We start from the raw sequence: 14,655 nt of genomic DNA on the forward strand, positions 1-14,655 counted from the left end.
TTAATTCTTGTGTGACTTTGAATGTCACATTAGCTTTCAGGGCCTCAGTTTCTTTATCAGTAAAATCAAGGGACTGGACCAAATGACTTGAGGTCTCACTCAGCCTTAGATCTATCTCTTTGCCTCTGCTTTTGGATTATACCTCATCTAGACTAGACCGTTCTTGTAGAACAGTAAAGATTGTTGAAGGCTTAATGTGCACACTATCTTGGAAAATATCCTGGGAAATAGGACCTAGAAGCTATTTAATTTTACAGGTTTGGAAACTGAGGCTCAGAGTGGTTAAATGACTTGGCCATGGCCATTCAGTTAGTAAACATGTGTTAGAATTGGGACTGAACTCATTTTTCATGAATTCAAATTTAGAATTTTGTGACCTATACGACACTGCTTCTAATTCTTTCAAACGAGGAGCTCTTCTTTTTAACAAATTCTCCCAAAGTCCCTTGTAAACAGTTGGTTATAATCAGATGTATTGATAAACTGACTGTCTTGGTCCTCTTACTTTTTTTTGTTTAAGGATAATAAACAGAGGGACTGAATGCAAGATCCCAGATATTCTTGTTTATTTAACAGTGAGAATCTACCAGTTGGCCCAAGGATCAATGGCGTTACACACTCTTCCTTATCCCCTAGAAGCACCCCTCCAAATATTTAAACTTTGTGTGAACATTAAGCAATTTATGGATCTACAAATAGTCATTACCTATTAATATCTCTCCTTCACTTTCCAAAGCACCCCTAGTGCCTTTCTTCTGCTAAAATAGACCACATGTGGGTCAATCCATCCTCTTGTTGGTTGTTCTTTTCCAAAAGGAATGGAGTCCCTTACAAGGGACTTCTCTTTGTTGTTAGCCACTACAACCGGAAGGATACAGGACCTCCAGACCCCTTGACCTCACAAGATTTCCTATTCCATGTGTATAGCCATCTCAGCCTAGATACCTATTTACCCAAGTTCAGGAAAGACCAACCAAAAGGCAATCCCATTGTAGCGATCCTTTATAGAAAGACACAAACAGTACTTGTGCAGGATGAGAAATCATAAAGTTCAAAGGTGAAAGGATCATCTAGCCTAATATCTTCATTTTATAGCTGAAATGAAAGGAACTTTAGGGATCATCTAGCCTAATATCTTCATTTTATAACTGAAGAAACTGAGACCGAGAACTTCAATCTTTCTGACCCTTACTCTTCTTTTGATCTATGAAAGGAGGACCCCAATCCCTTTCTACTTCACTGAATTGCTGGAAGGAAAGCATGTGGTAAACTTCAAATTCTTATGTTGTTGCCAGATTGCTATTACTGCTGGGCTCGGGGACTGATAATCCTAGGACTATTAACTATTTGACAGACTATTTTCCATGATGTATAGTGGTAGCCTTCCTTTCATTTTATTAGGAAGCCAAAAATGAAGGAGCTGGCTTTGAAAAGCATCGTTTGGGGCCCACTCCTGGTGTTCTGTCAGGGAGCCAATCCCCCAGCACACCTTTGGGACTGATTAAACTTCCCTCCTCCTTCAGTCAGGCAGGTGTTATCCCCCAGGTTGCTCTGCAGGAAACTGAGTAGCTGTCTCTCTTCAGTGGCAGGCCTCTATCAGGAACTAGCTTCTCCTCTGGGACAGATTACTTCTGACTGATATGAAATCTGAATGCCAAGAAATAATGAGATTGTAAAGCAGCTCTCATCCAGGAAACAAAACAAAGAGAAATACACATCCATTTGTCATCTAAACATTTCCCACTTCTCTGAGCAGGATGAGCACTTCTGAGGCCCAGAAAGATGTTGGGAAAGTCTGTGAATTCACCTGCTTGGTTCAGAGAATCAGAACTTCTCAGGACTGGAAGAGCCTGGGCCTGGTTCAGCCTGAGCCCATCAGGAATCCCTTCTATAATAGTTACCACAAGATGGTCACGTAGTGATTTGGCTTTCCTCAGCAGAGACGATATTTTATGGTAAAGCTCTCTGGCTGGGAATGAAGAAACTTTTCCTTTTAGTTTAAATGGGAAATGACGGTCTATTCTACCTTTCTCGAGGTTGTTGTGAAGATTAAAGGAGGCAATACGTGGAAGGATTTTGAAGGAGACTATAATAGCACAGATGGCCATGGAGAGAAAGAGTTGCCTTGCTCTGCATTAGACCAGATCATCCTTTGTGAGAGACACAATGCAGCGAGGGAAGCGTGAGGATGTAAGCACGCTTCCCAGAAGCTCATGACATTTTAGGCCAGTGGAAGCTTCTCCCTGGGGATTGGTGTATATGACACTAGCTGATGAGCCTGGGAAGACAGTCGAGAGCTTGTGGGATGATGGAGGCAGGGCACACCAGGTATTTGGGTCCCATGTGAGCTCCAGCCCAGAGCCAGGAAACAGAGAATATCTAAAAGTGAATCGGAACAAATGGCATCTCCTACAAATGGGGCCAAATAGATGCAAACTTACTGTTCATGATGGAGTGACTGGCCAGCAGTGGACATTTAGTAGAACCTAGAAACAAAACAGTCAGCTCCACAGCATATGATAGAACCAGCAGAGCTTAACCTCTCGAGACTAGTCTTATGGGAAAATAAGACTAGTATTGAGATTGATTTAGGAAGTCAATTCACTGAGAATTCCCACATACAGGCAGGCCTCAGAAATATTGCAGGTTCAGTTCCAATCACAGCAAATGTGGCAATAAAGCAAGTTGCATGATTTGGGGGGTTTCCTAGTACATATAAAAGTTGTGTTTACACTATACTGTAGTCTATTAAGTGTACAACAGTATCAAGGCTAAAAATGTTCCACCTTAATTTTAAAATACCTTTTTGCTAAAAAAAAAAAAGTGCTAACCATCGTCTGAGTCTTCAGCAAGTCATAATGATTTTTCCGGTGGAGGGTCTTGCGTCAATGTTGAAGGCTGCTGACCCATCAGGGTGGTGATTGCAGGGGGCGGGAGGTGGGTAGCTATGACATTTTCATAAGATAAGACAACACTGAATTTTGCTGTCGATCGACTCCTTTGTGAAAGGTTTCTCTGAAACATGTGATTCTGTTTGATAGCCTTTTACCCACAGTGGAGTTCTTTCAAAATCGAAGTTAGTCTTCTCAAACCCTGCCTCTGCTTAACAACTAAGTTAATTTAATATTCTCCATTATTATTGTGTCTAGGACATGAAGGGCCTTGAGGAGAGAAGGAGTAAACCAATGGTCAATGAAGCAATCAGAACATACAAAACCTTTATTTTATTAAATTTGGCCTCTTTTGTGAATGTGATTCAGGGTGCCCCCCAAACATTTGTTTTGGTAACATCAAAGATCACTGATCTCAAATCACTCTAACCGATATAATAATAATGAAAAATCTGAAATTTTGTGAGAATAACCAAAATGTGACACAAAGACTCACTTTGAGCACTTGCTGCTGAAAAAAAAAATCTAATGCAGTGTTGCTGCAAACCTTGAATTTATTAACGTAGTAAATAAATCTCCCTATTTATGAAAAATGTACGACTATGCTATTCCTGGGTTAGGATTCTATTCTTGATCATTTTTATGTTGCCTATAATTTCGCATAGTCGTAAAAAATATAATATCCATTCGATTGCCACCGCTATGATTAAATACTTGGTTCATTGCAATACTACAAACAATCCATGTTAGCTTTTATGATGCTTTCCTTAAGCCTGCAGAGAGGCAGTGTGTCACTATATTAATTATCCAAAGGGGGAGTATGATATTTGACTTGTCCAGCAGGTGGCAAGAAATTCAAACACTGGCCAAGAGGTTCCATCAGAATTTTTATGGCACTTCTGAGGGATAACTTATCTATTGGCCTCTTGCTCTGCAAACCTGTGGTAGGCCGGGATTATGTATGACTTTGAGGTAGAGGATTATTTTGAAAGATTATTTAGAATTATTTAAAATTAAAAAAAAAACATTTTTGCTCCTATCTTGCATGTGAAATTTATTTTCTTAGTCTGAATAACCCTCTCAGTCACAAAATTAGCAGACAGTAGATTTATTGTTTATTTAATACAGGAAAAACAAAGGGAAACATTATAAGTCTTACATGAAGTACTTCATGTCCAACCATTCCCCCCAAATTTTCTGCCTTTTGCTTTATCAGCTTTTGAGAGATGGGGGTAAGATAGAAAGAGCATATAGGAAATAGAGAAAAGATAGGAAAAGTTCTAAAGTATGTATTACCTATAGAAAAGAATAAAAAGAGGCGAGAAAAAAATAGGTTGTGCTTAATCTCACCTCAGGGTTGGAATAAAAAGCAAGGGAAAATGAAGAAGGTAGCTCAGAGATGGGAATTTGTCTCCCCAACCTTCCCAGCTTCCTGGGCAAGTGTCCTGAGAGTGTCCAGTCTCTGATCCTAGTATCCTGGTTCTATCAGCTGCTTGAATGTCTGGCTACGGGACCGTCGGAGTCTCCTCCGTAGTGCTGGGGCTCAGGCAATTTTCATCATTGGCTGATAGTGTCAAGGTCAGTTGTAGGACTGCATTGTGGCTCCTATGTTCAGTTAGCGCAGGCAGGAAGAATTGCTGAAGATCAGAAAAATGAGAAGAGACTATTCATTGATTAGAAATCAGTTCCTCTGAACTTGCATACTTTTCATTGTATCATTCATTTTCTTTTTCTTTTTTAGACTTCTGAAGTCTCAAAGCTAAAAAATTTTTTTAAATTGAATTAAATAATTAATTAAATAAAAACACTTTTCATATACACTCACTATGCAGTCTTAACAATATGCAAATCCAGTACCAAAGGTGCCACTTATCTTTTGTTTTGGTTCAATGAAAGATGAATCCAGTGAAACCCAAATTAATCATTTTTTTTTCTTTTTTAGCACACCGTATTTTATAATAAATGTATCCTTAGGGGGCACTTTTTAATTTGAGACAGGAGGGCAAATACTCAGATTGGGTGTGGGCTGCTTAATAACTTTTGAGGTGTCTTGTAGCTCTAATTCCATGATCTTATGATCCAGTGGTGGCTCAGTACTATATAGTACAAGGAGCCCTAATAATGCTATTAGTGGGGCCAGCGGGTGGGGGGAAAGAGATCAAAGGAGGAAGAGAGGCTGCTTATGCTATATGCATATATGTTATATGTACACATAATTTATATGCATATATATTAACTATATAGAGAGACCGTGCAAATCTTATATGCATGGTTTATACTTATCAACTGGCAAAACTAATTTGTAGCCATTTTCATAAATAAATGTATATCACAATCAATTCACACAAACAAAAGTCCCTAAATTATTTACACTCTGGTTTTTAAATGTGCTTACTTTATTTCAGTAATTGTTTTCTTGTAATCCTGCAGTTTATGTATAGATATGTATACATATATTGGATTTAACATATACTTTAACATATTGAACATGTATTGGACTACCTGCCAGCTAGGGCAGGGGGTGGGAGAAGGAGGGGAAAAGTTGGAACAGAAGGTTTTGCAAGGTTCAATGTTGAAATAAAAGGCTTTAATAATAATAATAATAAAAATAAAAAATCCTACAGTTTATTTTACATATTTAACAATATTATTCTGAGAAGAGGGCCAAGATTTAATAAGTATTCTTGCTCTAGATCTTGAGTCGATAATTAGTTTTATTGTCACTTAAACCCAAGATTTGGACAATGTGAGTTCTTCAATTCCCATTTTCCTTGGGGGGGGACAATGCTTGAGGTCACCCCTGAGGCTGGTGCTGTCCGGGGAATCTGCCTTCTCAGCATAATCATCCACTGTTTTCCAGAATGGTTGGACCATTTCACTTGTCCACCAGTCAGTTAACGGAAAAGGTCCAATGGTGTATTGATGGGGCTGGCCATAATTATTACCACTGAAACTGTTGTCAGGGCTTTAACCTATACTTTAACAGAGTAGCAGAGATTACAAAGGAGAAGATACCTCAGCCCTGGCAAGAGGGGCCAAGTGGGCAGCTCATAGGCTCCCTCAGCTTCAGGATTCAGAGACGCTTTTGCCTTTTGACATCCAAGGTAACCAAGAGCTTCAGCAAAGGCCCAAGGGCCATTTCCTGGGGGTTTTCCCTCAAAGCCAGCGGCCTGGGAGGACCAGAAGTTTGTTCTCTGCAGGAGACACAGGCTGAGAATCATGTGCTGTCATCTGATCTGAGGCTGAGGATGCTGCCCTCAGCTTTGCATAAGCAAAGGCCCTTCCAACATAAGCAGTTGTGGCCTTGGCAGGGCTCAAGTTTCTCCCGTAAAGTAGAGACACATTTCCCTTGTGCTCAGGTCAGCCCGGACTATAGACTGAGGCAGAAGCTTTACAATTCCCCCAGAACCTTTAACTCATCCTGCACATGGAAACTTGTAAGCCAATCCAAGGAGATAAGGATCAGAAAGCTCAACAAGGATCCCATTGAGCCCAACACCACCGGTGTTGTCACCTGTCACCAGTTTAGCACATCCAGTGGTGCTGGGAAGATAGAGATCTTTTAAAGAGGAGCCCAGGTAGAGAGATGCTCAGGAAAGAGATTTCTGGAGGTTTAATCACCCTCTTTGAACCTAGAAGAGCAAGGGGCTGGATTAGCATGTGTAGGGGGAAGTGCATTAGAGTTGGAGGCAAAAGGTCTACTTTCAAATCCCTCTTTTGTCATTTATTAATATAACCCCTGGTCTAGTACCCCCAATAGGTTGGCCTGGGCTCTGTCTCTATGCTAAAAAGATCTCTCTGTCATATTCTCTGTCTCTGTCTCTCTGTCTCTCTGTGTCTGTCTGTCTGTCTGTCTCCTATTACCTCCTCCCAGAGTTTTTCTGGAAAATCCCTGAATATGATTTTTATAAAGCTTGGAGCTGGTTTTCTATAGATGTGTGTAATTGGCTCCCTCGCTCCCCTACAAGTGCTCAAAGTACAAATGGCATCATGTGCAAAACAGCTTTTATTTCACCCCACAGATAATGTCCCAAATCCAAAAGACTCTCAGGAGTCCACAAACAAATACAAAAATACACACAGGGACTCTCAGTGTACTGTGAACAGTGAGCATAATTCTTCTTTCTTTCTGCTAACTCTCCCTTTCCCACAGGTTCTCCCATAGTGCCTCCTTCCCCTCTCACTTTGTCAAACCGTGCTCTGGAATCCCCTTTTGAAGAAAACCACGGTTGGAACTGCTAGAGAGGGGACTCTTTTACTGTTGGATAAATAACTCCCTGTTACAGTGAGGAAGGAGGAAGGAGAGAGAACAAGCATTCATTCGGCACCTACTAATGCTAAGCATTTTTACAAATATTATTTTATTTGATCCCCACAGCAACACTGTAAATCCCCATTTGCAACTGAGGAAACTGAGGTAACCAGAGATTGTGACTTCTTTGGAGGTTTTGATTATCCATACCACTCTCCACAGAGGCTGTAGATAAAGCTATTGGAAACTCTTTAAGAGAGCCAAAAAACAAACAAAAACAACTGCTCCAAGAGGAAGCAGATTATTTGACTGAGGCTGCTCCCAAGATTACCTATGATACAAAGCTATTAAGTGTCTGGGGCATCATTTGAACTCAGGGATTTCCCATTCCTAGCTCAGGACTCTCTCCATTTAGCCCCCAGCTAAGGGACAAGGCTAAGGCTTTCTAGTATTTTGACTTTATTTCTTTATAATTCTTCCATGTCGAGGGCTAGAAGGATGATACATGAACAATCCTTTGTTCAGAATTCCTTCTTATCTTATTCTGGACAGAAAACAAGGTTCAGAACTTTCTTACTTAGCTCTGCTGGCTAGGGAATTCCTAAAACTCCTCAATAAATCTCCCTAGCTGAAAGCAAGATTTTGGGATCCTACCGTTCAGCTAATTCACCCTAGCAGGCCACAGAGATAAGCACAGGGAGCCCTTATGTGCACATCACTGCTATCTTGTGGATTTAAAAATTTCTCTCTTGTGTTTCTGACTTCTACACTGTGGTCAGAAATGGAAAATTAGAGACAAAAGCTAGTCAGGAACTTTATATTTGTTTTTTAAATTTTTTTTTAAAATTATCGCTTTTTATTTATAAGGAACTATATTTGGATGATGTTAGGGAGCACAGTTAGCTACTATGTACTTAATTTAAAAATATTATTCATTTGTAACATCCTTTTCTTTTTAAATTTTGATTTCCAAATTCTCTCACTCCTTCTTGTCGCCTCCCCCCTCCACTAACAAGGCAAACAATATGATATCAATTATACATGGGAAACGTGAAACATTTCCATATTGTCGGGAGCCGACTATACGTCCTTTGGAAAGCTGAAGCAAGACAAGACTACTTGGAGTTTAGGAGACTTGGCAAGGCCAGTTTCCCAGTTGATAAATCATATCTGAGCTTCTTTGGATTATTTACTACCAGTTGATGTGACCTAAGTGTATTCTTGAGATAGGATGCTTTTAAAATGAAAATAAATAAGAAGATGGGCCTTGACTAATAAAACAAGGAAATGTCATATCCTTAGTTAGACTTTCTGTGGTTTTCTGGCATTTGTGTAAGAAAGAAAAATATGCTTATGGTGGGGTATAAAAGGGAAGCTGTAAAAAATAAAGTCAGTTCAAGATGTAAGCTTCAACTTGTCTGGCCCCACTTATATTTATTTCACTCGCTGTTTTGTCCAGCACTCGAGCCAGTTGCTGACACCATATGGATTAGTCTTATTTCAAAAAAAAAGGAAGAAAAACAATGAGACAAAAATTATACTTCAACTTGCACTCAGAATTCATCCGGTTTCTTTTTGGTGATGAATAGGATTATGAATCTTTTGGAATTGTCTTGAATCACTGTATTAATCAGATTAGCCAAGTCATTCACAGTTGGTCATCATTACCACATTGCTGTTACTGTGTCCAATGACCTTCTGCTTCTTCTCACTTTACTTTGTATCAGTTCATATAGATTTTTCTATGTTTTCAGAGCTCTCCCCTCATCATTTCTCACAGATCATACACCACAACGTGTTCAGCCATTCTCTAACTAGTGACCATTCCTTCAATTTCCAATTCTTTGCCAACACAAAAATATTATTGTTGTCAAATTTTTGCACATATATCTCCTTTTCCTTTAATTTATTTGTGATAAAGTTTTATAGCCCTATGGGCGAAGTTCCAAATTGTTCTTTCATATGGTTGAACTAGTTCACTACTCCACCAACAATTCATTACTATGCCTATTTTTTCCTTCCCGTCTAGTATTTGTCATTCCTGATTGGTTTATTCTAATTTGTATGTCTTTAATCAATTTTCTTTTCAAGTGATTATAGATAGCTTTGATTTCTTCTCTTGAAAATTGCCTCTTTATATCCTTTGACCATTTATTAATTGAGAAATGACTTTTATTTTTATAAATTTGATCCAGTTCTATAATCAATACATATTTGAAAAATAAAGCCTTTTCACAGAAATTTGCTGAAATTTTTATATTACTTCTTTGTCTATAGTACTTTTTACACTATATAGTTTCCATGATTCTCTATTTTAATTAGATTTATTTTTGCTTTTGCTTTGTCTAGTAGCCGGATTATTACCACTGCCTTTTGTAAGCTGAAGCATATTAAATTCTGCTTCATCCCTTTATTTTAACTGTGTGTGTCTTTCTGTTTCAAGTGTGTCTCTTATGAACAATATATTGTTGGGTTCAGATTTCTAATCTATTCTGTTATCTGCTTCCATTTTATGTGTTCATTGCCCATTCCCATTCACAGTGTGTATTTCCCTGCATCCCATTTTTTCTGGTTATTTCTCTCTTTTTTATCCTGCCCATTTTCAAAAGGCTATTTTGCTACTAACCACTGACTCATCTAATTTATCCTCTCTCTTGTCCCCCCCCCCCTTTCTTTTATCCACTTCCCCTATTATTTCCCTACTGGATAAGTAGCATATCTATACATGGCCGTGTGTGTGTGTGTGTGTGTGTGTGTGTGTGTGTGTGTGTATTTTTCCCTCTTTGAATCACTTCCAATGAAAGTGAGGTTTGATTGTTGCCTATCACCATCACTCATTTTCTCTTTCCATTATGAAGTTCCTTCCTATGTATTTCTTTTATGCAAGAAAAATTTCCCCATTTTATCTTTCCTTTCCTTCTTCCACTGCATCCCTCTTTCTCAAACCATTATTAATTTTTTGGACAGCAACTCAACAAAATTGACTCACATTGGACCCTGATCTCTGTCTATGTAAATACTTTTTAGCTACTCTAATAATGATAAAATTCTTAGGATTTACATGGCAAACGTTCTACTTGGCTTTTTGGGTAATTGGCCTTTTCATCAGAAATGCCCGAAACTCCTCTATTTCATTAAATATCCAGTTTTCCCCTGCAGGATTACACTCTGTTTTCCTGAGTTTGTTATTCTTGGTTGTAATCCTAGCTCCCTTGACTTTTAGTATATCATATTTTAAGCTTTCCACTCCATTCAGATGGAAGCTGCTAAATCTGGTGAGATCTTGACTGTGGCTCTACAATAGTTGAATTGTTTCTGTCTGTTTGAAGTACTTTCTCTTTGATATGGGATCTGGAATTTTGTTATAATATTTTTGGGAACTTTTATTTGGGGATCTCTTTTAGGAGGTGATTATTGGATTCTTTCGATTTCTGTTTTATCCTCTGGATTTAAGATAGCAGGGCAGTTTTCCTTACATTACATACTTTTGTCCCAAGTCAATAATTACTCCTAGAGAAGCTAAGTGAAGGGAGATTTCCTGACCTACACACACACACACACACACACACACACACACACACACACACACACGGGAGGGAGAGTTTAGAATTGTCTTTGGTTCTCTTAAAGAGTTTCCCATAAATATATGTAAAACTTCTCTGGAAATAGGGACAATCATGAACTTTTTTATTGCAAAATCCAGTTTTAAATTGAAGAAAGTAGGAAAAACCATAAGTTTTTATGTTTGCAATCTAATGAACATAAAGTAGAAATGATGAATAGATTCAAGGGATTAGATCTGGTAGTTAGAGGCTCTGAAGAATTATGGATAGAGGTTCATAGTAACAGCAAACTCATTCCAGAGAAAAAGAAGAGGAAGAAAGAAAAATGGCTGGCTGATGAGATTTTTTAAAAATTGAGGAAATAAGGAAAGTAAAAGATAAAGAAGAAAGGCAAAGATATACCCAATTGAATACAGAATTACAGAGAATAGAAAGGAGAGATAAGGTTTTCTTAAATAAGCAATACAAAGAAATTGAAGAAAAGAAGATCTTTTTAAGAAATTAGCAATATCAAGGTGATGTTTCATGCAAAAATAGACATGATAAAAGACAAAATAGTAATTTAATAGAAGTAGAAGGGATTAAGAAGAAGTGGCAAGAATATACAGAAGAATTATCCAAGAAAGATTTTAACACCACCATAAACATGATGGTGCAGTTGTTGATCAAGAGCTAGACATCCTGGAGAAGAAATTCATGTGGGCCTTAAGCATTGCTAACAATGAGGCAAGTGGAGATGATGTTATTCCAGGTGAATTATTAAATATCCTAAAAAACAATGATGTTGCATTAAATATTTTGGCAAATTTGGAAAATTCAAAAGTGATCAGTGGATTGGAAAAGATCAGTTTATGTCCCAAACCTAAAGGATGAACCTAAAGGGTTCATAACCACACAATTCCATTCATTTCACATGCCAAAGATGTTATGCTTAAGATTCTATAAGCTAGATTTTAGCAATATGTGAACCAAGATTTACGTTGTGTGGATCACAACAAAATGCGTTAAATCCTCAAAGACACAGAAGTACCAGATCATCTTATTTATCTCCTGAGAAGCCCATATATGGACCAAGAAGCAACAGTTAGAATTGAAAATGGGACAACTAATTGATTTAAGATTGGATAAGGAGTGCAACAAGACTATACATTATCCCCTTATTTATTTGGCTTATGTAGACAAAATGGGGCAGCAGGTTGCACAGTGGATAAAACACTGGATCAGGAACCAGGAAGATTCACCTTTCTGAGTTTTAATTCAGGCTGTGTGAGCATAAGCAAATCATTTATCTCTTTTGTCTCCATTTCTAACTTCCGAAACGATCTGGGGAAGGAAATGGCAAGTCACTCCAACATCTTTGCAAAGAAAATACCAAATAGGGTCATGAAGAGTCAGAAACGATCGAACACTCACAAAAACAACATATGAAAAGTATACGAAATGCTGGGCTAGATGAATTAAAAGCTCGAATTAAGTTGGCCAGGAGACATGTCCTCTATCTCAAATATGCAAATAGTACCATTCTGATGGCAGTCTATTAATATCTGGAACTTCAGAGAAAGTCCTCAATTCTGGAATTCTCACCCTGGGGCCGTACTAGCTTGGTTGGCAAGAATTTACTAGATGTCTGGCTGGCCCTGATCCCAGGAATAGAATGCTGTACCTGGAGTCAGGAAGATCTGGATTTGCATAAAATTTGAATAATGAATAAAACAAAGCAATTCACTTCATTTGTCTGAGTCTCACCATTTGTAAAATGAGGGGGTTAGACTAGATGGTCTCTGAAGTCATTCCAGCTCTAAATGTAGTATGTTACGACTTTGTTTCCTCCTCCACCTCCTCCTCCTCCCACACATGTACTTTCTCTTACTTTGGAAATAATTAACTCAATACTACCATTGCTTCTGGAAAGGGACCTCCATAAACCACCCATCATTCCCCACTCACCATCCCTGAGGCTCTTCAAACCAACACTCCCATTCCTTTGAATAAGCAGGCTCCTTCTTCTGAATGTAGCTTACATTATATTGTATCTCTTATGTATTTAGAGCCTGATACTAAATAAATGCTTTTTTCATTCATTTTTGTTAACCCACTTATTCATGAATTCATTCAATAGAGGAATAAATTGAAAAAAAGTAACCTTTTTAGATGTCATCCCTTATCAAATTCTCATCCTCTATCCATTGCACCATTCTTCCTATTTAGTTTTATGATCCTAGATGAGTGTTGTCTTTCCAGGAATGGGGAGAAAAGTATCGGCATTACCTATTCATGAGGTTGCTATGAGGCAAACAATATGTGAATCTCAGCCATCATTATCCCACTGTTGTCACCACATGATTCACATATAATGCTGGGAAGTTTACAAAGAATTCCCCCCATAGACCCTGCAAGGTAGACAATGCATACACTATTATCTCCATTTTACAAATAATTATGAGAGTAAATAGAACTCAGTGGTAAAATAAATATTTTATCATTTTATATATTTATATTAAAATGAAATAAATACAATTTATCTATGATCACACAGCTATGAAGTAGCAGTGTTAGAATTTGAACTGAGGGTGAAAAAAACACTAAATCTAGAATTATAAGACCTGGCTTCAAGTCTCCCTTCTGACACTTTGCACCTAGATGATCTTGAGCAAACCATTTAGTTTGTTGGGAACCCCTCTCTTACACGAGGGAATAGGGCTGGATGTACTTTAAAGTCTAGTCCAGATCTAGAGCTAAAATTCTGTGCCTTCCAGGTAAGAAATCGGCTCACTCTACGACATGCAAAGAAAACCACAGAAGGGTTTTACTAAACATTGGTTGGGGTTCAGTGCTGAGCTGCCTTCTGCCTGAAGCATTTTTTATGAGGATTTAATCTCTCCTGAGTAAACTTTGAAAATACAAGGATATTTTTTCTTTCTAGTTCAGTTATTTAATCAGAGCTTTAAGTTGCTCATGTGATCATTCCCTTCCAAGGCCCAAAATAGCAATACCAGTGTTAAATTCAATGGGCTTTTGCTTCATCTCCTCCACTTGCTATATAGCTCTTCCTGTTTAACCTGTTACTGACACTAAGTGAATAATGAGAGAATTGAAGAAAAATCAGAGACTCAGAGAATGTTGTGCCAGATGGCCTGGAGAGATAATGTCCAATTCCCCCATCTTACAGCACCCAGAGATCTGATGGAACTTGCCCCCAACCACATGGCTGAGCAGACAGAGGGTCCCCTCCTAGATTCCTCTTCTCCCTAGTAGCTACATTCCCATTTGTGAAATTGAGATGGTAGATATAGCTTGAGGTCAGTAAACAATGACCATGTGCCCCTTCCCCTTTCAATGGCTCCTGTCCTGCCCTGGCTCCCTATTGCCTCATCAGCTCTTCTCCACCAATCTAGCATCACCAGACCATCTGATCCCATTTTGGTATGAAAAAGTATTTTAAAATTGCTGCTTCTCTTTTGTCAAACTATTAGTCTTTAATAATTCGTGTGTGTATATATCTGATAACATCTCACATCCTCTCTCCAACTCACAAAAGGGGGTCAGTGCATGCTGTTGGCTAGGCTTTCCAGTGACTAAAAACAATAAATGTTGGTTCACTTGGACTCTTTATGTGAATTAATCCTTGCCCACTTCGTTTTCCTTTTAGAAATATCCATAAAGCTGAATTTTTATTCTTCCAACTACAGCCAGAGAATTTCAGATTTGGGAGGCTCTTCGAACATAGAACAGAGCTGGAGAATACTTTAGAGATCTTCCTAGTCCGACCTCTTCTTTCATAGTTGTGAAAACGGAGGCTGGGAGAACAGGATTGATTTTCACAAGGTTATATATCAAGTTCATGGAAGAATGGAGCAATTCATTTTAATTTCCCGCAACAAGTCTAGCTGAATGGTTCCCTTCTAGTTCTACCTGGGAAATTTCTTTCACTGAAGAGTCAGCATTGCTT

This window comes from Sminthopsis crassicaudata, chromosome 6 (assembly GCF_048593235.1).
Source record: "Sminthopsis crassicaudata isolate SCR6 chromosome 6, ASM4859323v1, whole genome shotgun sequence".
NCBI classification, from domain to species: Eukaryota; Metazoa; Chordata; class Mammalia; order Dasyuromorphia; family Dasyuridae; genus Sminthopsis; species Sminthopsis crassicaudata.